General features: G+C 50.0%; 1 pseudogene; it reads right to left on the bottom strand.

Moving 5' to 3' along the window:
* Positions 1–663: 663 nt before the first annotated feature.
* Positions 664–24,494, bottom strand: LOC136467547 (DNA-directed RNA polymerase D subunit 2b-like; annotated as a pseudogene).
* Positions 24,495–26,338: the final 1,844 nt, after the last annotated feature.

Genomic DNA, 26,338 nt, shown 5'->3' on the forward strand with positions numbered 1-26,338 from the left:
AGACATTCCCTAGCCCCTACGGAGCAATACAGGTGCTACAACTCACAACATCTGGTCGAGCAGGAGTGGGACGGATGGAAGCTTGTGTTTGTGCGCGTGGAGCCATGTGGTCAGTGTCAGCTCTCAGCTGCGGCCTGTTAAAGCCCAGCCTGTGAAATATTATCGTGTGAAAGGATATCTTGCTCCTCCCTTGTCATCGTATCAATGATCCAATTTGCCTAGCTCACATCGTCGATCATCACCGGTGGCAAGGGTTGTGATCCAATAGCAACATTCCCTGATCCCTACGGAGCAATACAGGTGCTCCACAAAATCACAATCTTAAAACAAAAAAAGCATGCAACAGCTCAATTCAAGCAGGAAACAGGAAACGAGTGTTCATTCACTTGAGCATAGCTTATCACATGAGCAGGGAGAAACAGCACATAAACGCTACAGGGTTTCTAGTTTCATCAGAGTTTATTCTCAATGCAGAAGTAGATCCCCACACCGGCTTGGAGATACCCACCTGCCAGTGCCATTTCACTCCATCAGACTCGCCCATCCTTGCTATGCCAGCAGCACACATCGGCACGAGTTTTCACATAGCTGCCTGTACGATATCCTCATAGGGTAATTTTATGTACATAACTGGATGTCTGGATACAATCAGGTCTACAAGTTCTAGCAGACTTCAGTATCAAACTTGAGTCAGATCCCCATGCTGAAGAGTTCCTGGTAGAGCAGCTTCGCGCCATAGGGCACATTGATTCTCACTATGTTCTCCGAAGACTTGCAGAAGCCGCAGTAGGGGCCACGGATCTTTTTGCCTCCGGGGACAGACCTCATGACAACATTAGCCACACGCTCGCATGTCTGGCAGATGTGCATCTGGGAGAAGTCACTAAGCATGAAGAGGCGTTCATGCAGGTGTTTGGTTCACATGAACACCAGCTCAGGTGAGTGAACCACTCATCAATTTTGTCGAGCATCCGCTAGTGTTGTCATGCACCCATTAGCCGTGCCGATCACGAACCAGCGTTGTCCGTCCCAACACACTATGGCTGGCGCAAGAAGAAGAAGAGAGAACAGAGCATGCACACACAATATAAGACACCAGCGTTGGCCGAAGCTCTATCTGTGAGATGATAAATCTAAACTCTCTTTACTGAGTTGCCTTGATAGTCTATTTATACAACTCTATCTATCTAGTTCTAGTACAGTGCACATGCTGTAACAGTAACTAGATAACATACAGGGCTGACTCTGCGCCGGCCACTGCATGTGCCCACAGTGCTGCAGGTGAGCCGTGCGGCGTCTGCACCTGCATCGGCTACAGTATCACAGCAGGGGGCCTTTTCGGCGTCGTCTTTCCTTACTGTGTTCACACAAGGTAGCAGTAGATTATCTAACAATCTTTCCCTAATTCTACTGCTAACCCTTGTACCCCCTCCATGCCGATCATCTCCTTCAGCTCCGTGAGTCGAAGACGTCCGAGCGGCTTGGTGAGGACGTCCGCGAGTTGCCGATCAGTTTCGACGAACTCGATGACGATCTGCCCTCCATCGACACAGTCCTTAAGAAAGTGGAACTTCACGTCGATGTGTTTGCTTCGGTCGTGCAGAACCAGATTCTTTGCGAGGGCGATGGCGGGCTGATTGTCCACCATCAGTGCTGGTGGGTGAGCTTCTACGCCGGTCAGCTCGCCCAGCAGCCGGCGTAGCCACACAACTTGGCACGCCGCTGTGGCCGCCGCTACGTACTCTACCTCGCACGTAGATAGCGCCACCACCTTCTGTTTCAGCGACAACCATGAAATTGGGGCCGACCCGAGGAAGACGAGCACGCCAGAGGTGCTCCATCGCTTGTCAATGCCCCCCGCCATGTCTGCATCGCTGAACACAGTGAGCTACAGCCTACTCACGCCGGTCTTTGGGAAGATGATCCCATAATCCACCGTCCCCCTGACGTAGCGTAGTAGCCGTTTCACCGCAGCCTAGTGATTCTCTCTGGGATCCTCCATAAAGCGACTGACGTAGCCCACGATGAACGCAATGTCCAGCCTCGTGTGGACTAGGTAGCGCAGAATGCCGATGATGCTTTGGTAGAGTGTCGCATCCACCTTCGCCGTGGTGCTAGCCTTCGTCAGCTTCAGCCGCTCCTCCATCGGAGTCATGCATGGCTTGCACTCAGCCATGCCGCTCCTCTCCAACAGCTTGGAGGCATACACGCTCTTACCGAGCGTGAGTTCCTTCTTCCCCTGTCTCACCTCGATGCCGAGGTAGTAGGAGAGTGCGCCGAGATTGCTCATTCAAAAATGAGCCGCCATCTCGCGCTTGAAGCTGTTGATGTCCTCTGTGCGCGCGCCGGGGAGCTCCTCCTTCCCCCGTCGCCGCATGTAGAGCGCGTGCTCAGTTGCGCACCGCTAAAACCCAAGCTCATCTAGCGTGGCGCTCCATGCTCGGGGGGCCTGCCGTAGCCCGTAGAGCGTCTTGCGCAGTCGGAGCACCCTATGCTCCTCTCCCTTGATGGCGAAACCTGAAGGTTGCCTGACGAAAACCGTTTCCACCAGTTCACCGTTGAGGAAGGTAGATTTAATGTCCATGTGATGGACGCGCCAGTCCTTTGCTGCTGCCAAGGCTAGTAGCAAATGAACCGATTCCATGTGCGTTACTAGTGCAAAGACCTCCTCGAAGTCTATGCCCTCACGCCGAACAAAGCCTCGGGCGCCGAGCTCATCCCGCATGACCTTGTACACCCACTTCAGGCTGATCGGACGGCATCCTGGAGGTGGATCGACGAGCTACCAAGTCTCGTTTTTCCCGATCGCCTTCATCTCCTCCAGCATCGCCCATCGTCAGTTTCTGTCCCGCTCGGCCAGCGTGAACGTGGGTGGTTCCGCTGCATTGACTAGCAGCAGCTCTGCGTCGTTGAGCAGTTGACCAGCCAGTCCTGAGGGTCCTGTGCCACCGCCGATGTCGTCCAGCCTATGGAACCGCACCTCCTCATCCTCGTGGAAGGCATCCACGAACTCAGTGATGTCACTTGGAGGTGAGACGAACTCGATCGGCGTTGATGGAGCTCCCTGTTCTGCCGGAGTGCTCGGTACAACACCTGGAGTGCTCGACACTTCTTTTGGACTTTTTGTCATAACTCCTGCAGTGTTTGGCCACACTGTAGGAGTGCCTAGCATCAATCTTGGAGTGGTTGGCACAACTGCAAGACGTCTTGGCTCCACCATGGGAGTACTCGACACCTGTTCTAGAGTGGTCGCCACCACTGCAGAAGCCCTTGGCACCACTCCTTGCGTGCTCGGCATCCCTTCAGGAGTGCTCGACACTCCTCCCAGAGTACTCGACATCCCTCTCGAAGTGCTCAGCACTACCCCAGGAGTGCTCGGCTCTACCGTCGGAGTGCTCGGCACTCCTCCTGGAGTGCTTGGCACCTCTTCCTCAGCGTCTCTACCACCGTGGATGACCAAGTGCTCGACGATGAAGGTGCTGGTGAAGTCGTTAGCTTTCCCCGTGCTTAGACTGCTCCAGTCCCAAGCCGCCTCCTCGTCAAACACGACGTCGTGTGAGACAAGCACCTTGTCTCCGCATGAGTCATAGAGCCGGTAGACCTTGGTACCCTCCGTGTAGCCTAGAAACACCATGGGTGTGCTCCTGTCCTCCAGTTTGGTGAGGTTTGGTTCGTCTTCCTGATGTGGCTGATGCAGCCGAATGTCTGGAGGAAGGACACGCTCGGTTTGTGCCTATACCAAGCTTCGAACGGCGTCTTGCCCGTCAGGGCTTTGGTCAGAGCGCGGTTGAGGATGAACACCGTCGTGGTCACCGCCTCTCCCCAGAACCTTATCGACATGCCTTTGACCTTCATCATTGATCGGGTCATGCCAACCACCATCTGGTTCCGTCTCTCCACCACGCCATTCTGTTGTGGCGAGTACGGCGTGGTGTGGTGTTGCCCCACACCCTAATCCGCGTAGTACGCAGCGAACTCCACCGAAGTGAATTCACCGTCGCGATCAGTCCTCAACACGCGGAGCTTCTTACCGCTCTCGACTTCCACGCGTGTCTTGAACTTCTTGATCACCGCCGCCGCTTCGTCCTTGCTCGTCAGGAGTTGCAGCCACATGTAACGACTACAATCATCCATGAGCAAGAGGAAGTACCATCGACCACCGTTTGTAGCAGGCGTGATCGGCCCGTAGATGTCACCGTGGACGAGCTCGAGAGCGTCCTTCACGTGATACTTGGCCGTCTTTGGGAAACGTAGCCTCCTCTGCTTCTCGGCCAGGCAGCTGTCACATAGCTTGCCTCCATGCTTGATGTGGGGTAGCCCTCGGACCATCTTCTCCAGCCGACCAAGCGCGTCGAAGCTGAGATGTTCGAACCGGGCATGCCACATCCATGGTTCCTTAGAGTGCCTTGTCACTAGGCACACCGGCTGCTCTACCTTCAGGTCGAGCAGGTACAACCGATTTAGGGACCTCTTCACCTTGGTAAGAAGTCGCTGCTCCCGGTCCCTGATCCTAAGAACGCCATCCTTGATCAGTACCTCGCTACCGTGCTCATCTAGCTGACCAATGCTGATGATGCTGGAACGCAGGTGCAGGATGTAATATACATCTGTTAGCGCATGGTGCTCCCTATTCTGGCACCTGAAGATGATGGTGCCGCACCCTTGGATAGCCACCCTTGAGCCGTCACCAAACTTCACCGTACCGGTAACATCGTCGTCGAGCTCAGAGAAGGATGCCTTGGAGCCCATCATGTGGTTGTTGGCACTAGAGTCTAGATACCATCGCTGCTCCTGGTCGGCGTCCACACGTCCGAGGTGAACTTGGGCACGTGGTTCGTCGAGGTTGATGGTCTTCAGGGCCTTCCCAGGTCCTTTCACCATCGTCGCCTCTTCTCTTTCCTCGGCCTCGACGTCGTGCAGTGCACAGAACATCGCCATCAGGATAGTGGCCTTATCCTCATCATCAGCTTGCGCCAGATGAGCTTCAGCCTTCTTCTCCTGCTTGCGGTTTAGGCACTCCCGTGCCTAATGGTCCATCTTTCCGCAACGTTGGCGGGCATTGGGGTCGACCTGCTTCTTCTTCGAAGAAGCCTTGCCGCGGCACTTGCCATCGCCACCGTGGCTGAAGGAGGCTGCCTTCCTAGAGTTCCTCTGAGCAGCCCACTCCTCTTCCGTTAGCAGGAGTTTCCCGCTGTCCTTCGTTGCTGTCACCTACTCCAGGCGCTCGTCCACCGCCCGTAGACGGCCTATCACATCCTCAAAGGTGAGGGTGGACAAGTCCAGCATCGTCTCTATGGAGAGAGCGATCTGGGTGTACTTTGCCGGCACAGAGTGGAGGTACTTAGAGATCGCTTCCTCTTTATTGATGGTGACGCCATGACTCTTTAGCTTGCTGATGAGTGTCTATAGGCGGAGGGAGAAGTCCTCCACTGTTTCACCATCCTTGAATTTGATGTTGGCGTACTCCTGCTTCAAAAGCTGGGCCATCACCTTTTTTGCGCGGTCGAAACCGACGCGCATCGCCGCAATAGCCTCCCACGCCTCTGTAAGGAAAATGGACCCTTGGCCCATTTACTTTGGATTTTGGTGTTTGATGACCAACACAACCAAATTGGACTAATGAATTTGCAAGTGTTTATTTCGTAGTTCAATAGGGTGCAAGACGTGACTTGGACGAAGGCGACGTGGTGATTCGATGATCAACACCTCAAGCAAGACCTTTGAAGCACAAGAGAAGACCCAAAAGATCAAGCCAAGTCCAAGCATGAAGATTGGAACCAAGCCGTACGCAAGATCGCGAAGAAATGAGCTCACTGTGGTGACCGGATGCAGGATCGGACGCTGAACAAGTAACCGGACGTTGCGACCGGACGCTGGGCAAGTGGCTTGGTAGACAGGCAACCAGACTCTGGACCGGACTCTGGCGGCAACCGACCGGACGCAGGACAGCAGCGTCCGATCGATTACAGTAAGGTTCCAGAGCGGCAAATATGCGACCGGACGCGTCCGGTGGCAGGCGACCAGACGCTGGCCAGCGTCCGATCAGTATATTGCCGACTCAACGGTCGGGACAACCGGACGCATCCGGTCAGGACGATTCAGCGTCCGGTCAGTAGCAGTTTCGCAGGAGTTTGACCCCAATGGCTACTTTCTCAGTGGGGCTTATAAATACAACCCCCAACTGGCCATTTGAAGATAGTGGAGCTAAGAAAACATACCAAGGGTGTTAATACACCATTTTAGTGATCTCCACATGCATAGTGCTTATTTTTTATTAGGTGATTAGCATAAGTGCGTTGCGAAGTGCTTAGGTTGATTTGACCACCGCTTATGCGCTTGCTCTAGGTGTATGCCTAGTGTTTAGTGAGGTTTGCATACCTCTTGCCCCCCCGTGCTTGCGAGCACAAGTGTTGTACATCGGAGGGGCTTGAAGTCTTGCGAGATCACACCAACCGTGTTTGTGGTGTGGCCGCCACCGTGTACCGGAGGGAACAAGGCCCGCGACGTTTCGGCCGGAAGCTTGATAGTGAAGACGGCGGGGAGCATCCGGGAGAGGCTTGCCGAGAGGCACGTCGGAGACCCACTTGCGCATGGGGAAGGCCCGAGGCTATCCACGGAGTTATCTGACTGGGAGCTTGGCCCTTGCAAGGGATTCCTTGCGAGGGGCTCCAACGAGGACTAGGGGGAAGCTTGCGCGCTTCTCGATACCTCGGTAAAAATACCGGAGTCGTCGACGGGAGTTTGCATATCTCTACCTTGCTCTTTAGCTTCTGCATTTATATTGATTACTTTACTATGTTTGCGGTAGAGATAGCAACACACTAGTAAAACCATAGTTGCACATCTAGATAGCTTATCACTTGCATAGGTTTTGCTAGGGTTAGAAAAAGAGGCCATAGTTTAGAGTTAGAATTTTAAGTTGCCTAATTCACCCCCCCTCTTAGGTGTCACGGTCCCTTCAATTGGTATCAGAGCCGGTTGGCTCATATTTAGACCCTTGGCTTAACCGCCGTTGAGCCGACGCAATTGTAGAGTGGTTGGGATGGATACCGCTAGGCCTCCACAATTTGACGGCACTAACTTCCTTTACTATAAAGCAAGAATGGCTTGCCACCTTGAGACGGTTGATTTAGGTGTATGGAGAGTCACTCGTGACGGGATGAAACCCATTAAGAATCCCGAAAAGCCCAGAAAGAGTGATGAAAAAGAAATGCATTTCAATGCTAGAGCTAAGAATTGCTTGTTTGAATCTTTTAGCATGGATGTGTTTAACCAAGTGTTCACCTTAAATACGGCACATGAAATTTGGTTAAAACTCCAAGAGCTCCATGACGGCACAAGTAATGTCCATGAGCAAAAACATTGTCTAGCCAAGCAAAATTATGATTCCTTTGCTATGAATGATGATGAGCTTGTTCGTGATATGTATTCTCGATTAAATCTAATCATCAATGAGCTCCATTCAATCAGATTATTAAAGCTAGATGATGCGGACATCGTGAGGAAGATCATCTCCGTTCTACCATAAAAGAAATATGCAAGCATCATCATCATCCTTCACAACATGGAGAACTTGAGCACCATGACCCCGAGCATTGTCATTGGAAAGCTAGTGTCATTTGAAATGTCACGTAAGATGGGTCAAGGAGAAGCATCTTCATCAAGCAAAGGCAAAGCTCTCGCTTGTAGCGAGAAGAAAAAGATGAAGGGCAAGAAAGTTGAGTCAAGCTCAAGCTCAAGCTCCTCAAGTGAAGAAGAAGATGAGGATGATGAAGAATCAAGTGATGATGATCAATCTTCCTCCTCCACCTCCGACCTTGATGAAGAATCAATCAAATTAATCAACAAGGTGGAGAAGATGATCCAAAGGCTCAATGTCAAGGGTGTGTCCATCCAAATTTAAGATCTCATTTTCACCAATCAAAGAAATGAGCAAAGAAAGAGAGGATGCTACGGATGCGGCAAGTCGGGACACTTTGTGGAAGTTTGTCCAAACAAGCCCACACCCAAGACAAAGAAGAAGGCGTGCAAGAACCAAGCCCTCACATCAATAAGGTCATGGGATGATTCTTTAAGTGAAGAAGAACATCATCACAAGAGGCGAGGCCGCAAGCACTCATCATCAAGCTCTTCACGTTTGTGCCTTATGGCACGAGGTAATGAAAGCTCATCCTCTAGTGAGAGCGATAGTGATGATTTGCCTTCTTATAATACAATTGTGCAACAAAGTCTTAAATATGCTAAAATTTGCACTAGTCAACAAAAGAAGCTTAAAAATTTAAAAGAAGAGCTAGGTAGTTCACAAGAAGCATACAAAAATTTGCTTGAACAATATGAAAACTTTGCAAATCTCAATGTTGAACTATCTACTAAAATTGAGCAACTTGAGGCTAGTGCAACAACAAATGCATGCACAATCGATGATGAGCAACTTTTAAAGAAAAATTAAAAATTAAAAGAAAAGTTAGCTAGCTCACAAGAAGCATATAATAGTTTGCTTGCTAAAATGGAAACCATGTGCAAACATTATGATGAGCTAACTAATAAAGTTGCTAATCTTGAAGCTGTTAGTACAAACCCCACCAAGGAATCTAAAAGGAAAAGTTCTATCTTTAACATGTCTAAAAAGGATGCCTCTACTTCTTGTAATGATTTATGTTTAGACTCACCTTTGTGCAACCAAGTTTGTGTTGAGAAAGTTATTGTAGATACATGCACACAAGAGGTTGCAAAGGAGAATGAGCAACTCAAGCAAGAAGTAGCTCGCCTCACCAAGGACTTGACTCAAGTAAAAGGCAAGGCGAAGCAAACCCAACTTTATCAAGATAACACCGTCAAGGGAGTGAAGAAGCTTGATGAAGGACAAACCGTGGTTTGTTACGTGTGTCATAAGGAAGGTCACAAGTGCTATGAGTGCAAGGTGAAGAATTGGGGAGGAGCTAAGAAGAAGGAGAAAAAGCAAGCAAGCAAGCTCTCCAACACCTACACCAACAAGGTGGACAAGAAGGCCTCCACACCTTATCTCTCTTGAAGAAGAAAAATGACAAGGTGGTGACCATCAAGGTGAACAAGCAAGCCAACAATGGGGTCAAACGCTTTTGGGTGCCAAAGGAAATCATTTCCAACATGAAGAGCACCAAGAAGGTTTGGATCCCGAAAGGGAAGTGAGAAGTCTGTCTGACTTTTGGGGTATTTGGAGACTTGGCAAAGTTTGGGTGCATTTAATGGGGTGCATCATGATGGACAAAGCCATTGCCAAGTAGGATAGTGAATACTATGGACCCAAATTCCCCTTCCCATGTTAGGTAACTAGATGTCATTACTTTCAATTAGTATTCATTTCAATTGGTTTTGTTTTTCAATTGATATACTCTTAAAGCTTCTAGTTATCTTTCATACCTAATGTTTACATTTACATGCTTAAATATTTTGTCATGCATTTAATAGGTATATCATATGGTAGGCTTGCTCGGTTTCATTATCAACCCTTGGAGCAAACCTACATGGTTTAAAATTATTTAGGAGCACGGCACATAGCTTGTTTTACAATTAATTATCTAATATGTGCCAAAGTCCAAATTGTAGATAATCTCTCCCAAATATCATCTTTCAAGTGGTATTTAGATACTTAATTCAATGTGCACAAATTTTACAAGTATTCAACACTTGTGTGCACAAATTTAGGGGGAGCTTAATCTACAACTTGGATGCTTTGAGACTAACACTTGTTCAAATGGTATCAATTTTTTCAAACATATTACATGTGTAGTAGTCTCATTGTAAGGAAATTGGAGTCCCCGGAGTTAAGCATCATTCTTCAATTGGCATCATCATGTTTCATATTTATATGCTTTCTCCATGCATTATATAGATTAAACTCTCATGTACAATAAATTGCTAATTATGCATATGCTTTGCTTTCTACCATATGTATGCATATATTTAGGGGGAGCTTATTCTATATAATGTGAGAGCCAAATTTTGTGATCCATTTCACTCTATATACAAAGGATCATGAAATTTGACCCTCCCTTGTGCTACTAATGTCTTCCTTTTCGGTGTTTGATGCCAAAGGAGGAGAATTTGAAGGACCAAAGGCAAACATCAAGTCGATGTCTATAAGTGGTAATGGTCCGAGAAAGGGAGGAAAGTGAATTATGGATTAGTCTAAGTAATGGGAGATTTTTTTTAGACAGCTAGGCTTTAATCCATAATATCATATGGGGACATTTGCAAGGGCAAGACAAGCTTTTAAGTAAAGTTTCAATTAGTATCTATCAATTAGCATCATATAACCTTGCCCTTTGCATTGCATCCTAGCAAGTAGGTAGTTTTTTAACTTCCGAATTCTTATTATTTGCTTGCTTTGGTCGTGTTGGCATCAATCACCAAAAGGGGGAGATTGTAAGGAAAATGGACCCTTGGCCCATTTACTTTGGATTTTGGTGTTTGATGACCAACACAACCAAATTAGACTAATGAATTTGCAAGTGTTTATTTTGTAGTTCAATAGGGTGCAAGACGTGACTTGGACGAAGGCGACGTGGTGATCCGATGATCAACACCTCAAGCAAGACCTTTGAAGCACAAGAGAAGACCCAAAAGATCAAGCCAAGTCCAAGCATGAAGATTGGAACCAAGCCGTACGCAAGATCATGAAGAAATGAGCTCACTGTGGTGACCGGATGCAGGACCAAACGCTGAACAAGCAACCGGACGCTGCGACCGGACGCTGGGCAAGTGGCTCGGCAGACAGGCGACCGAACTCTAGACCGGACGCTGGCGGCAACCGACCGGACGCAGGACAGTAGCGTCCGATCGATTACAGTAAGGTTCCAGAGCGGCAAATATGCGACCGGACGCGTCCGGTGGCAGGCGACCGGACGCTGGCCAGTGTCCGATCAGTATATTGCCGACTCAACGGTCGGGACGATCGGACGCGTCCGGTCTAGACGATTCAGCGTCCGGTCAGTAGCAGTTTCGCGGGAGTTCGACCCCAACGGCTACTTTCTCAGTGGGGTTTATAAATACAACCCCCAACCGGCCATTTGAAGATAGTGGAGCTGAGGAAACATACCAAGGGTGTTGATACACCATTTTAGTGATCTCCACATGTATAGTGCTTAGTGTTTTATTAGGTGATTAGCATAAGTGCTTTGCAAAGTGCTTAGGTTGATTGGACCACCGCTTATGCGCTTGCTCTAGGTGTATGCCTAGTGTTTAGTGAGGTTTGCATACCTCTTGCCACCCTGTGCTTACGAGCACAAGTGTTGTACATCGGAGGGGCTTGAAGTCTTGCGAGATCACACCAACCGTGTTTGTGGTGTGGCCGCCACCGTGTACCGGAGGGAACAAGGCCCGCGGCGTTTCGGCCGGAAGCTTGATAGTGAAGACGGCGGGGAGCATCCGGGAGAGGCTTGCCGAGAGGCACGTCGGAGACCCACTTGCGCGTGGGGAAGGCCCGAGGCTATCCACGGAGTTACCCGACCGGGAGCTTGGCCCTTGCGAGGGATTCCTTGCGAGGGGCTCCAACGAGGACTAGGGGGAAGCTTGCGCGTTTCTCGATACCTCGGTAAAAATACCGGAGTCGTCGACGAGAGTTTGCATATCTCTACCTTGCTCTTTAGCTTCCGCATTTACATTGATTACTTTACTATGTTTGCGGTAGAGATAGCAACACACTAGTAAAACCATAGTTGCACATCTAGATAGCTTATCACTTGCATAGGTTTTGCTAGGGTTAGAGAAAGAGACCATAGTTTAGAGTTAGAATTTTAAGTTGCCTAATTCACCCCTCTCTTAGGCGTCACGGTCCCTTCAGCCTCGTTAGCCGAGCTCTTCACCCCCAACGGCTCTCTGTACTCCGTCGGTACAGCAGCGAGGATACCCTCAAACGCTGACATGTCATCTTCCTCATTGTTGGTGCCCTTGTCAACAGCATTTCCGATCACTCTCCATAGTTTATGTGAGTCAGCGTCGGCCAATTGGTGCCGCTGACCTCCCGCACCGTGCGAACAATGACCTCCGGTCATGGCTGGGCAGCCATAGCAGTGCCACTACTGTCTCTCATCTCCGAACCGTCCGTCATCGCTAGCGGTTAGTCTGGCAACGGTGCTTGTACGGCTCTGATACCACTTGTTGACCCACATGATCATCGGTTTAGATGAGTAAACCACTCACTAGTCTTACCGAGCACCCGCTAGTGTTGCCGAGCACCCACTAGCCGTATCGACCACGAACAAGCGTTGTCCGTCTCCACACACTATGGCTGGAGGTAGAAGAAGAAGGAAGAACAGAGTATGCACACACAATACAAGACAACAGCGTTGACCGAAGCCCTGTCTGTGAGATGGTAAATCTGAACTCTCTTTACTGAGTTGCCTTAGTAGTCGATTTATACAACTCTATCTATCTAGTCCTATTACAGCGCACATGCTGTAACAGTAATTAGATAACATACAAGACTGACTCTGTGTCGACCACTGCATGTGCCTACAGTGCTGCAAGTGAGCCGTGCGGCGCCTACACCTGCAGCGGCTACAATATCACATCAGAGAACCTTTTCGACGTTGTCTTCCCTTACTATGTTCATATAAGGTAGCAGTAGATTATCTAAATACAGGTTGCAGCTGACCCATGGGCGAGGAGGTAATCACGCTCCATTTCTCCAAACTTAACTCCACCAAACCTTTTCCTGTCGGCAACAGGCTGCCTCGTGAGGGGGTGCACCGGCCCAGTATTACGGAATTTCACCTTATCTTCAGACATATGAATCAGCCTCTGGTAAAAGGTGGGGCCCATGAAAACCAAGGATTGCATTCTTTCACCAGTTCGGACATTTAGAACATTGTCGGCTCCCCATCGTGAATAACCAGCACTGCAATGCAACAAGATACATAAAATTTTGGAGATCAACTAAACAGAACACAGAAGAAAACAAGTCTACACAAGAAAATAACTAAAATATTCTCATTCTCAGATACATTCCGTGCAAAGTTACTTGATTATCTGAAGTAAGATCCTCACTGATAACATGTTAGTGTGTGAGCGCACTCAGCTTTATATCTAGTGGTGCCACTATGGATGTCTCAGTTAAGAAAAAGATAAGCATCGACTGATAGTAATACAAGTTAAAAGGGAAAGGGGAAGGAAAGTTGTGTGTTTCCACCGTTTTGGAGCAAAAGATTACAAAAGGATACATACATGTGAAATTACTGTAAACTAAGAGATACTAGGAACAATGCAGTACATGTTTACTCAAATGACCAATATACAAAATATGAGGTTAGCGACCAGCCATTCTGTGTGTGTACTTTATTTCCCTACCTTTCTTTTTCTTCTTCTGTATGTGTAATAAGCAGTAAAATATTAACAGAGTTAAGACTTGAGAGCATGGGTGCACTAATGACGTACAAGGTTCTTATAAGATGTACTAATAAGCTTAACAATTACAAAGTTCAACTAAAAGAGGCTAAAAATGCTCAACCCTTTGAAAGGGTCTCATATATCTGTTTCGTGTGCAAGGGGCGGGTTACTGAATAAGGGAAGCAGCTATTCATCCGTTGGAAGAAGAAACACTTACCTGTGCAACTGTTCTGCAATAACATCAACTGATGCTGTGGTGAATGGTGTTGCATATCTCATTGTACGTTTGCAGGCTATCCCCTTCCCCAGAGCAGCTTCAAGCAGCTGTCCGGGAGTTTGACGTGTTGGGAAGGCATGTGGATTTATCACAATATCCGAGACTATACCTCTGTGAGTAGATGGTGTTAGATAATCTACTGCTTTCTTGTATTAACCTACAATAAGGAAAGACGGCGTCGAAAAGGCCCCCTGCTGTGGTACTGTAGCCGCTGTAGAGGCAGGCACCGAATGGCTCACCTGCCGTACTGTAGCCACATGTAGGGACAGGCGCAGAAGTCAGTCACGCTGTGTTATCTAGTCACTGTTGCAGCATGAGAGTTGTACTAGGACTAGATGGATAGAGTTGTATATATAGTTTGCAACTACAACTCAACAAAGAGAGTTCAGTTTTGCCATCTCCTATATAGGGCTCCGGCCAACGCTGGTGCTTGTACTGTGTGTGTATGCTCTGTTCTCCCTCTTCTTCGACCTCTAGCCATAGTGTGTGTGGTCGGACAACGCTTGTTCGTGATCGGCTTAGCTAGTGAGTGCTCGGCAACACTAGCAGGTGCTCAGCAAAACTGATGAGTGGTCAACTCACCTGAGCCGGTGATCCTGTGGGCTAACAAGTGGTATCAGAGCCATACAAGCGCCGTCGTCGGACTAACCGCTAGCGATGACGAATGGTTTGGAGATGGACGACAGCAGTGGCACTATTGTGGCTGCCCAGCCACGATCGGAGTGGTTGTTCGCACGGTGCGGGAGGTCAGCGGCACCAGTTGACCGACGCTGACTCACACCAACTATGGAGAATGGTTGGTGACTATGAAGGTCAAGCTCAGAACCCGACGGCTCTAGAATGTTGTTGATAAGGGCATTGACATGTCAGCGTTTGAGGCTATCCTCACTGCTGTACCGACGGAGTACAGGGAGCCGTTGGGGGTGAAGAGCTCTGCTAAGGAGGCGTGGGAGGCTATTGCGGCGATGCGCGTCAGTTCCGACCGCGCAAAAAAGGCGATGGCCCAGCTTCTGAAGCAGAAGTACACCAACCTCAAGTTCAAGGATGGTGAAACGGTGGAGGACTTCTCTCTCCGTCTGCAGACGCTCATCAGCAAGCTAAAGAGCCACGACGTCACCATCGATGAAGAGGAGGCGGTCTCCAAGTACCTCCACTCCATGCTGGCAAAGTACATCCAGATCGCTCTCTCCATAGAGATAATGCTGGACTTATCCACCCTCATCATTGAGGATGTGACAGGCCATCCACGGGCGGTGGACGAGCGCCTAGAGCAGGCGACATCAACGAAGGACAGCGGTAAACTGCTGCTGACAGAGGAGGAGTGGGCTGCTCGGAGGAACTCTAGGGTAGCCTCCTCTAGCCGCGGTGGTGATGGCAAACGCCGTGGCAAGGCTTCTTCGGTGAAGAAGAAGCAGGTCGACCCCAACGCCTGTCGACGCTGTTAGAAGACGGGCCATTGGGCACGGGAGTGCCCAAATCACAAGCAGGAGAAGAAGGCTGAAGCTCATCTGGCGCAAACTGATGATGATGATGAGGCCACTATTCTAATGGCGTCATTCTGTGCGCTGCATGATGTCGAGGCCGAGGAGAATGAAGAGGTGACGACGGTGGAAGGACCTAGGAAGGCCCTGAAGGCTATCAACATCGTCGAACCGCGCGCCCAAGTCCACCTCGGACGTGTGGGCGCCGATCAGGAGCAGCGGTGGTATCTAGACTCTGGTGCCAGCAACCACATGACGGGCTCCAAGGCATCCTTCTACGAGCTCGATGATGATGTTACCAGTACGGTGAAGTTTGGTGACGGCTCATAGGTGGCAATCTAAGGGTGCGACACCATCATCTTTAGGTGCCAGAACAGGGAGCACCGCACGCTAACGAATGTATATTACATCCCGCAGCTGTGTTCCAGCATCATCAGCATTGGTCAGCTGGACGAGCACGGTAGCGAGGTACTAATGAAGGATGAAGACCTTAGGATCAGGGACCGGGAGCAGCGACTTCTCGCCAAGGTGAAGAGGTTCCTAAACCGGTTGTACCTGCTCGACCTAAAGGTAGAGCAGCCGAAGTGCCTGGCGGTAAGGCACATCGAGGAACCGTGGCTGTGGCATGCCCGGTTTGGACATCTCAGCTTCGACGCACTTGGTCAGCTGGAGAAGATGGTTCGAGGGATACCCCACATCAAGCATGGAGCGAGCTATGTGACTGCTGCCTAGCCGGGAAGCAGAGGAGGCTACGATTCCCAAAGGCGACCAAGTATCGCGCGAAGGACGCTCTCGAGCTCATCCACGGCGACCTCTATGGGCCGATCATGCCAGCTACAAATGGTGGTCGGCGGTACTTCCTCTTGCTCGTGGATGATTGTGGTCACTACATGTGGCTGCAACTCCTGATGAGCAAGGACGAAGCGGCGGCGGTGATCAAAAAGTTCAAGATGCGCGCGGAGGCCGAGAGCGACAAGAAGCTCCACATGCTGAGGACTGATCGTGGTGGCGAATTCACTTTGGTGGAGTTCGCTGCGTACTGCGCGGATCAGGGTGTGGTGCGACACCACACCACGTCGTACTAGCCACAACAAATGGCGTGGTGGATAGGCGGAATCAGACGGTAGTCGGCATGACTTGATCCATGATGAAGGCCAAAGGCATGCCGGTAAGGTTTTGGGGTGAGGCGGTGACCACGGTGGTGTTCATTCTCAACCGCGCTTCGACCAAGGCCCTGATGGGCAAGACGCCGTTCGAAGCTTGGTATGGGCGCAAGCCAAGCATGTCCGTCCCCCAAACATTCGGCTGCATCGGCCATGTCAGGAAGACAAAGCCGATCCTCACCAAGCTAGAGGACAGGCGCACACCGATGGTGTTACTAGGCTACGCGAAGGGTACCAAGGCGTACCGGCTCTATGACCCACACGGCGACAAGGTGCTTGTCTCGCACGACGTCGTGTTCGACGAGAAGGCGGCTTAGGACTAGAACAGTCCAAGTACAAGGGAAGCTGGCGGCTTCACCAGCACTTTCATCGTCGAGCACCTGGTCATCTACGGTGGTGGAGACGCTAGGGAAGAGGTGCCGAGCACTCAGGGAGGAGTGCCGAGCACTCCAACGGCAGAGCCGAGCACTCCTAGACGGTGCCGAGCACTTCGGGAGAGATGCCGAGCACTCAGGAAGGAGTGCCGAGCACTCCTAGAGGAATGCCGAGCACGCTAGGAGTGGTGCCGAGAGGTTCTGCTGTGGTGGCGACCACTCTAGGACGGGTGCCGAGCACTCCCATAGCAGAGCCAAGAGGTCTTGCAGTGGTGCTGACCACTACAAGACTGAGACTGAGAACTCCTACAGTGGTGCCGAGCACTGCAGGAGTAGTGACGAGCTGTCTAGAAGTAGTGCCGAGCACTACAACTAGGGTGCCGAGCACTCCGACGGAACAGTGAACTCCATCGATGCCGATCGAGTTCGCCTCACCTCCAAGTGACACCACTGAGTTTGTGGATGCCTTCTACGAAGGTGAGGAGGTGTGGTTCTGCAGGTTGGATGGCATCATCGGTGGCACAGGGCCCTCAGGACTGGCTGGTCGGCTGCTCAATGACCAAGAGCTGCTGCTCGTCAGCGCAGAGGAACCACCCAGCTCGTCGATCCACCTCTAGGATGCCGTCCGATCAGCCTGAAGTGGGTGTACAAGGTCAAGCGGGACGAGCTCGGTGCCATTGTCAAGCACAAGGCGCGCCTCATCGCCCGAGGCTTTATTCAGCGCAAGGGCATAGACTTCAAGGAAGTCTTTATGCCAGTAGCGTGCATGGAGTCTGTCCGTTTGCTACTAGCCTTGGCAGCAGCAAAGGACTGGCACATCCATCACTTGGACGTTAAATTGGCCTTCCTAAATGGCGAGCTGGCGGAGACGGTCTTCGTCAGGCAACCTCTAGGTTTCGCCATCAAGGGAGAGGAGCACAGGGTGCTTCGACTGCGCAAGATGCTCTACGGGCTGCGGCAGGCCCCCACGAGCATAGAACGCCAAGCTTAACGCCACGCTGGGCGAGCTAGGGTTCCAGCGGTGCGCAACCGAGCACGCGCTCTATGCGCGGCGATGGGAGAAGGAGGAGCTCATCGTCGGCTTGTATGTGGATGACTTGATCGTCACCGACGCGCGCATGGGAAACATCAATAGCTTCAAGCGCGAGATGGCGGCTCGTTTTTGAATGAGCGATCTCAGCACACTCTCCTACTATCTCGGCATTGAGGTGAGGCAGGTGAAGGAGGAACTCACGCTCGGTCAGAGCGCGTATGCCTCAAAGCTGTTGGAGAGGAGAGGCATGGCTGAGTGCAAGCCATGCGTGACTCCGATGGAGGAGCGGCTGAAGGTGGCGAAGGCCAGCACCGCGGCGAAGGTGGATGCAACACTTTACCGGAGCATCGTCGGCGGTCTGCGCTACCTAGTCCACACGAGGTCGGACATTGCGTTCGCCGTGGGCTATGTCAGTCGCTTCATGGAGGATCCCAGAGAGGATCACTAGGCTGTGGTGAAGCGGGTACTGCGGTACGTCAAGGGTATGGTGGATCAGGGGATCATTTTTCCCAAAACCGACAGGAGTAGGCTGCAGCTCACTGTGTTCAGTGATGCAGACATGGCGGGGGACATCGACGGACGACGGAGCACCTCTGACGTGCTCGTCTTCCTCGGGCCGGCTCCAATTTCATGGCTGTCGCTGAAATAGAAGGTGGTGGCGCTATCTACGTGCGAGACAGAGTACGTAGCGGTGGCCACAGCGGCGTGCCAAGTTGTGTGGCTGTGCTGGCTGCTGGGCGAGCTGACCGGTGCGGAAGCTCACCCACCAGCACTGATGGTGGACAACCAGCCCACCATCGACCTCGCGAAGAATCCGGTTCTGCACGACCGGAGCAAACACATCGACGTGAAGTTCCACTTCCTCAGGGACTGTGTCGATGGAGGGTAGATCGTCATCGAGTTCGTCGAAACTGGTCGGCAACTCGCGGACGTCCTCACCAAGCCGCTCGGACGTCTTCGACTCATGGTGCTGAAGGAGATGATCGACATGGAGAGGGTACAAGGGATACCAGTAGGATTAGGGGAAGAATTGTTAGATAATCTACTGCTTCCTTGTGTGAACACACAACAAGGGAAGGCGACGCCGAAAAGGCCCCCTGCTGTTGTACTGTAGCCGCTGTAGAAGCAGGCGCCGAACGGCTCACCTGCCGTACTGTAGCCACATGCAGGGACATGCTCAGAAGTAAGTCCTACTGTGTTATCTAGTCACTGTTGCAGCATGGGAGCTGTACTAGGACTAGATGGATAGAGTTTTGTATATAGTTTGCCACTGCAACTCAACAAAGAGAGTTCAGTTTTGCCATCTCCTATACAGGGCTCCGGCCAACGCTGATGCTTGTACTGTGTGTGTATGCTCTGTTCTCCCTCTTCTTCAACCTCTAGCCATAGTGTGTGTGGTCGGACAATGCTTGTTCGTGGTCGGCTTAGCTAGTGAGTGCTTGGCAACACTAGTCGGTGCTCGACAAGACTGGTGAGTGGTTAACTCACCTGAGTCGGTGATCCTGTGGACTAACAAATGAGAAGTTCTCTTGAGATTCTAGAAAACCAACACCACCTTTTTGGCCATGCATGCTGGAAAACTTATCTCCAAGGCAAGGTGTCCGAACCTAAAATCAGATCAACAAAGAAAACTTTAAATGGTCAATAGAAAGTAACATATGTGGTGAAATGGAAAAGGATGAGTTGAACTGCTGGCCCAACCAAGCCAGCAGACTATCTGGGCTCATCCATTTCCTAAAAGTCAAGAACAAGGAGAAGCCAAATTCTTATTATTACTTTTTTTGGGGTATGGGGACGTGGGGTCGATCAATGGAATCATGTAAAGTGCTGAACCCCATAAAAAGGTACTACCCCTGTTTCATAATACTTGTCAGCTTTGATTTTCTAATTATCTGTACTTTTTTAGATATATGGTTCAATAGTGTGAAATTACCATTTTTAGAATTGCTAACAATGGTACCCAAAGAATATATGTACTTAGAAATATTTGCATGTGTCGAAGTTACATCCTAAAAGTTAATAGTGCCAAGTGTTGCAAAAGAAAAGAGAGGTAATAAAGTCAAAACAAGCTTTATTTTAACCATAAAGGATGAAGTAAAGTAACCCATGAGCGCACACTGATGCTTGTCTTTCTAATCATCCATGAGACCATGATCTCCTCTTAATTGCATGGCAAGAATATAGACATAGATAACTCATTAATCTTATTGGGTTAAAAAAGGAATATCAAGAAGGCCAACAATAATCGCTCAAGAGCAAGATAACTACTGGGTTAAATAACAATGCCAGGCACACAAAACAGGTAACAGGCTTAACTGACAATCAATGCAGCTACAGATGGTTTCTGTCAATCGGTAGAACAGTCAAGAGAAGAGTGCAGCATTCCATTGTCAAATAAGGTCCATACGCTCGCAAGTGAAGCCAAAATTCAAGGAATGTACTAATTGGTTAATGGTTAATACTTCTTTTTGCTAAGACAAATGTCATTTAGGTCTTTTTTTGGATGCACTCTGTATCCACCTCATTCCACGTATGTTGAGATAGATTGAGGTGGAAAATTAGTTAATTTTCCACACCAATTCATCGCAAGTTCCCAGCACATGTGGAATGAGGTGTAGCCAAAAAAAGGCCTTACCTGTCTTAGAGTAACCACAGCAAAATTCTTCCCTGCTGAAAGCAATACTTTCTGAACCATTCCCTTTTCTGTATGCTTCAGCTTAATACTGTGGTCTTCTCCAGATTCTGAGACTTTTCCAATAACGATGTCATTGGTCTGAAGACTTGCACCAATGTAAGGTACGCCATCATCATCAAGATTGTCAACACGTCCTCTTTTGCTTTCTGTTTTTTCAAAGTCTATCTTTTCCTTCAATTTCAGTCGTTTGGTTCCATCCTTGTTTTCTACATCAGCCTTATAGCTCCTGAGGTGTTCAGTCCTAAACATACCTCATTCAAGAGAAGCCCTATTCATAACCAGGGAATCCTCCTGGTTAAACCCCTGACGAACATTGACTGCTACGATTGCATTTTGTCCATTGAAATATTCTGGTCTCGCAAAGTCATCTTTTCTACCAAAAGTATTATAATCTGATCTGCCAAGACAGTCAGCTATAACTGTTTTGTAAAGAGGCCTCTGAGGATAATATAGTTGATGAGAAAGAGTATCGACTCTGATGTGTGGATTTGTCGTTGAGTAACCAATAGCTTGTTTCGAGTGTTTTTCAGATTGGTATAATACCCTCAGAGCAAAATTATGGTTTGCAAAAGGAATGATACCACAGCTTAATCCCAGAAGAAAGGAAGGATCCAGTTCACAGTGAGTATAATTAGACTATCCCTCCTTCACTCTCAAACAAATGCCTGATTCCCCACGCACATTGTATATCTTCCTCCTCTTCAACACCAATGAACTCAATTATTTCTAGTTGCATTAGTTCCTGGAAAGAGAATGAAGCGCCCCTTTGGTTTTCTGATTTTTTAAGGTTCTCAACCACAAGAAGGGGTCTGAGGATTCGCCCGGCATCAGAAAAAACACGAACCTCCTTGTTGTACTTGTCCCATTTAATTTCAACCTAATAAGATGAAACTGAGAAACATAAGAAACATTATAAAGAACATCTTGGTGTGGAATATTAGTACACAGTACTGAGAAGGTGTCAACAACTAAAAGCAACCGACATCCTCACATTTTTTTTAAAAAACTTCGCCTGCGGTGGGCAGACAGCCCCTGCAGTTTTTGTGCTAGGAAGAAGACCTCTCACAGCAGGCCGAGAAACCCCCGAACCCCTATGCCTCGCCCTCACACAGGGGCCCGTAATCTTGTGAGTGAGCCAGGAACCTTTTTACCTATGCTTTAGGACGTAGGGACAGGCGATGGTTTTTTTTTCTGCACAAACTGCGCATTACCGCAGCTTGTGCCCGCGGCAGCCGGGAGTCGAACTCCCGACCGGGGCCATCCCACGACGGCGACATCCTCACATTTATGCATTGAGAAAAGGATGCAACCTAAAATTACATATCTCAAACACAACATTAGAGATAGGCAGGAAATGTTCAGCAGTTAACTGAAACATAAAAGAAAGACAACACAATTTGGGAAATTGGTAATAAACAAACTAATATAACAACTTGGTCACTTCAAAGGAAATGGTTTTAACCTATTTATACTCGCTCATTAATCAAATTGCAAAAAACATTTATCCTCAAAAAATAGGTAATAGATATAAGACAGAGCATCAAGATTGCAAAGGAGCCAAGGAAAACCATTATTATTCAAGCAGGCTTTATAAGCAAGTTATATGGATCAATGTATACTAAAGATGAAATTTGACTTTTGTAAAATCAATGACAGGAAATTGGGACTCTTCTAAAACAAAACAATGCATATATGGAACCTGCACACCAAGCATCTTAGTAAAGGCTGTAAATAAGTTAAAGCAGAGAGTGAGCAGTCCATGGGAAAGAGAGGGAACCTGAGGATCAATCAGACTGCTGCGTCTCATGCACCTCAATCGAAATACAAATGAAGCTGAATCTTTACAAGATCCCACCCAATTGCCATTCAAAAATATCTTATCCATTCTTTGAATGTGCTCAGTAGGAATGTGTCGGTGTTTTCGGACCACCGACGAATAAATTTGTATTTGCGCGTCTGTCTTCGGATGGTGTGCTCGGAGGACACAAGGGTTTATACTGGTTCGGGCGGAACGTCCCTACGTCCTAGTTTGCTGCTGCTCGTGTTATCCGGCACTTGGTTTGCAGTAGGGGTTACAAAAAGGATCCCAAGTCTCTGTTTGAAGGAGTGAACGGGTGCTGAGAGCTCGATCGCTGCTCAGCCGTGTGCTCGTATCGTGCTCTTGTGTTTTTATCTCGTGGTTCGTTCTCGTGCGGCCCTGGATTTTCTTTTCATGGGGCGCCCTGCTTCCTCTTTTATAGGCGAAGGGAGAGCGCGGGTTACAGCGGAGGAAAAGGAGAAGAACGAGAGAGAGAAGAAGGCTTTCAGGATCGTCGGGTCCTTTTTCTCCTTCATACGGGTCCCACCGATACTGTAGATGTCAACAGGGACGGCACCATGTCGCGGCCCTGTTCGTCACTGGCGCCATGCGCAAGCATCATCTGCCAGGCATGGCATTCCATTCCGTCCCAGCGGACGTCGTGGTGAACTGGCGCGCCTGTCAGCGTTCGTACGGGGGTTAGGCAGAACAGCACCGGCACGCCCGACGCTGTTCTTGATATGAACCCTCAGGTATGGCCTGTCATGGCCACGGGTTATATCGAGGCGTCCCAGTCTCTTCTCTGGTGTCAGAGTTTTGACCCAGGCCTATACGTTTGAACCTGGAGTGGTTGGCGGCGGTATGGGTCCCCGTCGGGTGAGACAGAGCCCGTGGCCTTAGGGTCGGGCGAGACGGAGCTCTCACCCGAGGGGTCGGGCGAGACGAAGCACGAACCCAAGGGGTCAGGCGAGACGGAGCCCGTGGCCTTAGGGTCGGGCGAGACGGAGCACGAACCCAAGGGGTCGGGCGAGACAGAGCACGAACCCAAGGGGTTGGGCGAGACAGAGCCCGCGGCCTTGGGCGAGACCCCCCGTGGCCTCGAGGTCGGGCGAGATGGAAACCGCGTCCTTGGGGTCGGGTGAGACGAAGCACGAACCCAAGGGGTCGGGCGAGACCTTTTAATATGTCTTGCTCCATCCAAGGAAGTCAGCGTGGGCGCTAACTTCCTTGTTTTGGGTATCCCTAATATCGATACCCGACAGTAGCCCCTGAGCCTGTGGAGGAGTAGAATACTCTTTTGGAGGCTTTTCCAGATAGAAGGACTCTGAGGGCCTTGGCCTTCTTTTTGTAGCCCATGGCGTGTCCTAGTAGGACGGCGGTTCCCTCTTGTCGCGGTCGGTCTTCTTGGGGGCATGCAACCGTAAGATTCGGGTGGTCGAAAAGATTTTTCTTGATTTCGGTCCCCTAGGATCCGATCATTCCGTCGTCGTACTGCGACCACGTGTTTGGTCTTCTTGTGAGTCCAACTTTCCTCGAGCCCGCGCGCGCAATAGGGGTCCAGTCAAGGGTCGGCTCATCTTTGTGATCATCGTCCCTCAAGCGTTTTTTCGATATATCAGAGGGGCTGAGCCGTACCACGTTTTTCCTCAACGGACGAAACACGGTGCTTGGTGAGCTGTTAACGGGCTAGTCCAAGTGGGGCCCCGGCTTCCTGTTTGTGGGGGTCCAGCATGGGTCAGCTGGTGACCGACTCCAGATTCTCAGTGTCCAATGCATATAGTTCTTAGGTCCATTCGACCGGTCACGAGGGCTCGTTGCCTTTCTTCGAGGAAAAACCATGGACTAGGAACCGACCATAACTCGAACGTGGGCCAGGACGCCCGTGGCGCTCGCACACCCGGGTACTGGCTATTAATGGGCCCATCCCTTTCCACCCCTCACTCTAAGGGTGCCTCGGAGCGGCTGTGAACCTATCGGAGGGCCAGCCTTCGAACTCTTGGGCCTTAAATGGGCCGTAGGAGTGTTTCCAGCTCCGTATCCCACCTTACCTGTGACGGTTCTTGGCCCATTGAATGGGCAAACCATCATCCAACATATCCTCTGAGGGCACGAACAGAGATTGCGTGCGCACAATCTTTGGAGGGAGGTGACGTGATGTGGCGCAGTGGGCGCATGAATCTAGGCGGACAGTTTGTCTTCTCGCCCCACTCCACCTTATAAATAGCGGCCTCCCCCTTCACGTTCCTGCACACCAAAACCGCAGCTTTACCTTCTCTGTTTCTCCGCCACTGCCGTTCAAATCTGCCATGCTTGCTAGTCCACCGCCGGAGCCCTAGATCTATAGCCCCCGCTCCTCCGCCACCGCCTTCTCTTCTCCGTAGCCACCTCCATCCTCCATAGATTTGTAGCATCGCTCTGATGTTACCTATGCGTGGATGGAGGGCCTCGTCAAGCATGGTCTTCTCCGCGGGAGGACCGATGCGGTGGAGTGGCTTGTGCCCGACAACGAGGAGGCGCTGGCGCCACCCGACGGCTACATCATCTCCTTCACGCTCTTCCATGAGCGTGGACTCATGGTTCCTCCTCACCCGTTCTTCCGGGTTCTGCTGCACCATTATCAGATCGAGCTACAACACTTGAACCCCAACGGGATCCAGCACATTGCGGCCTTCATCATGATTGCGAGGGGTATCTGGGGATCGAGCCCCACTTCAAGCTCTGGAGATATTTCTTCTCCATCTCCTTGATGAAGAAGAAGGAGAGAGGCTGAAGGGTCGAGATGGCGACTAGAGGGGGGGTGAATAGTCTTTTCTAAAACTTAATCGCGTCGGCTAACCGATACAAATGCGGAATTTAAACTAACGGTCTATCCAAGACTACACCCCACTATATGTGTTCACTAGCACCTTGCAAAGATAACAATTATGCAACAAAGGTGCTGGGCTAGCTAGAGCTCTCCAAAATAATTCTAGGAGCAAGGTTACACAAACCTATGCCACTAGTACTTTAAGCGACAAGGGAGCTCCTACACATGCTAGTAAGCAAAAGCACAAAGCTAACGATGCTCACTAGCAATGCTCAATAACAAGGCAACCAATGCCTAATCAGAGAGCGCAAATACTTAGCTACACAAACTAAGCAATGTGACTAACAAGGTTACTAAAACCAAATTAGCCACGCAAGGGAGCTACTTCTATGCTACACAAGCAAGAAGGTAATTAGCAAGCTACACAAGCTATCTAATTACTAGAGCAACTACACAAGCTTAATATGTATAAAAGTAATTGCAAACTTGTGTAATGGGGATGCAAACTAACGGGAAGAATAAGGTTGACACGATGATTTTTCTCTCGAGGTTCACGTGTTTGCCAACACGCTAGTCCCCGTTGTGTCGACCGCTCACTTGGTGGTTCGACGGCTAATTAGCATCACCCGCTAAGCCCGCACATCGAGCGCCGCAAGAACCTACCCCTTGAGTGAGGGTAGCTCAATGACACGCTTTACTAGAGTTGCTCTTCGCGGCTCCCGCGGGGCGAGCACAATGCCCCTCACAAGCACTTCTCCAGAGCGCCGCACAAGCTTCTTGCGCGCTTCGACGGAGACCACCACCAAGCCATCTAGGAGGTGGCAACGTCTAAGAGTAACAAGCACCACCGGCTTGCAACTCGATCACCTAGTGCCACTCGATGCAACCTCACGATGCAATCGCACTAGAATCGCTCACTCACACAATCGAATGATCACTATCAAGTATATGTGTGATAGAGGGCTCCTAAGCACTCTCAAGCATGGACACAAAGTCCCCCAAGGTGCTCAACACTAGCCATGGCCGAAGGCCACTTCTATTTATAGCCCCAAGGGCTAAACTAGCCGTTACCCCTTCACTGGGCAACGGTCGGGCCGACCGGACGCTCCGGTCGTGTTGACCAGACGCTGGACCTTAGCGTCTGGTCGCTCGCAGATGACCACGTGTCCCGGTTCCAACAGTCACTTGACTTGACCGGACGCAGCAGCACTCAATTGACCGGACGCTGGACCCCAGCGTCCGGTCGTTTCCAGTAAGCTCCCGAGCATGACCGGACGCGTCCGGTTGAACGTGATCGGACGCAGCCAGCGTCCGGTCACACTCCAGCTACTGCGTCACCGTACGTT

The sequence above is a fragment of the Miscanthus floridulus genome, chromosome 1 (genome assembly GCF_019320115.1).
Source record: "Miscanthus floridulus cultivar M001 chromosome 1, ASM1932011v1, whole genome shotgun sequence".
NCBI classification, from domain to species: Eukaryota; Viridiplantae; Streptophyta; class Magnoliopsida; order Poales; family Poaceae; genus Miscanthus; species Miscanthus floridulus.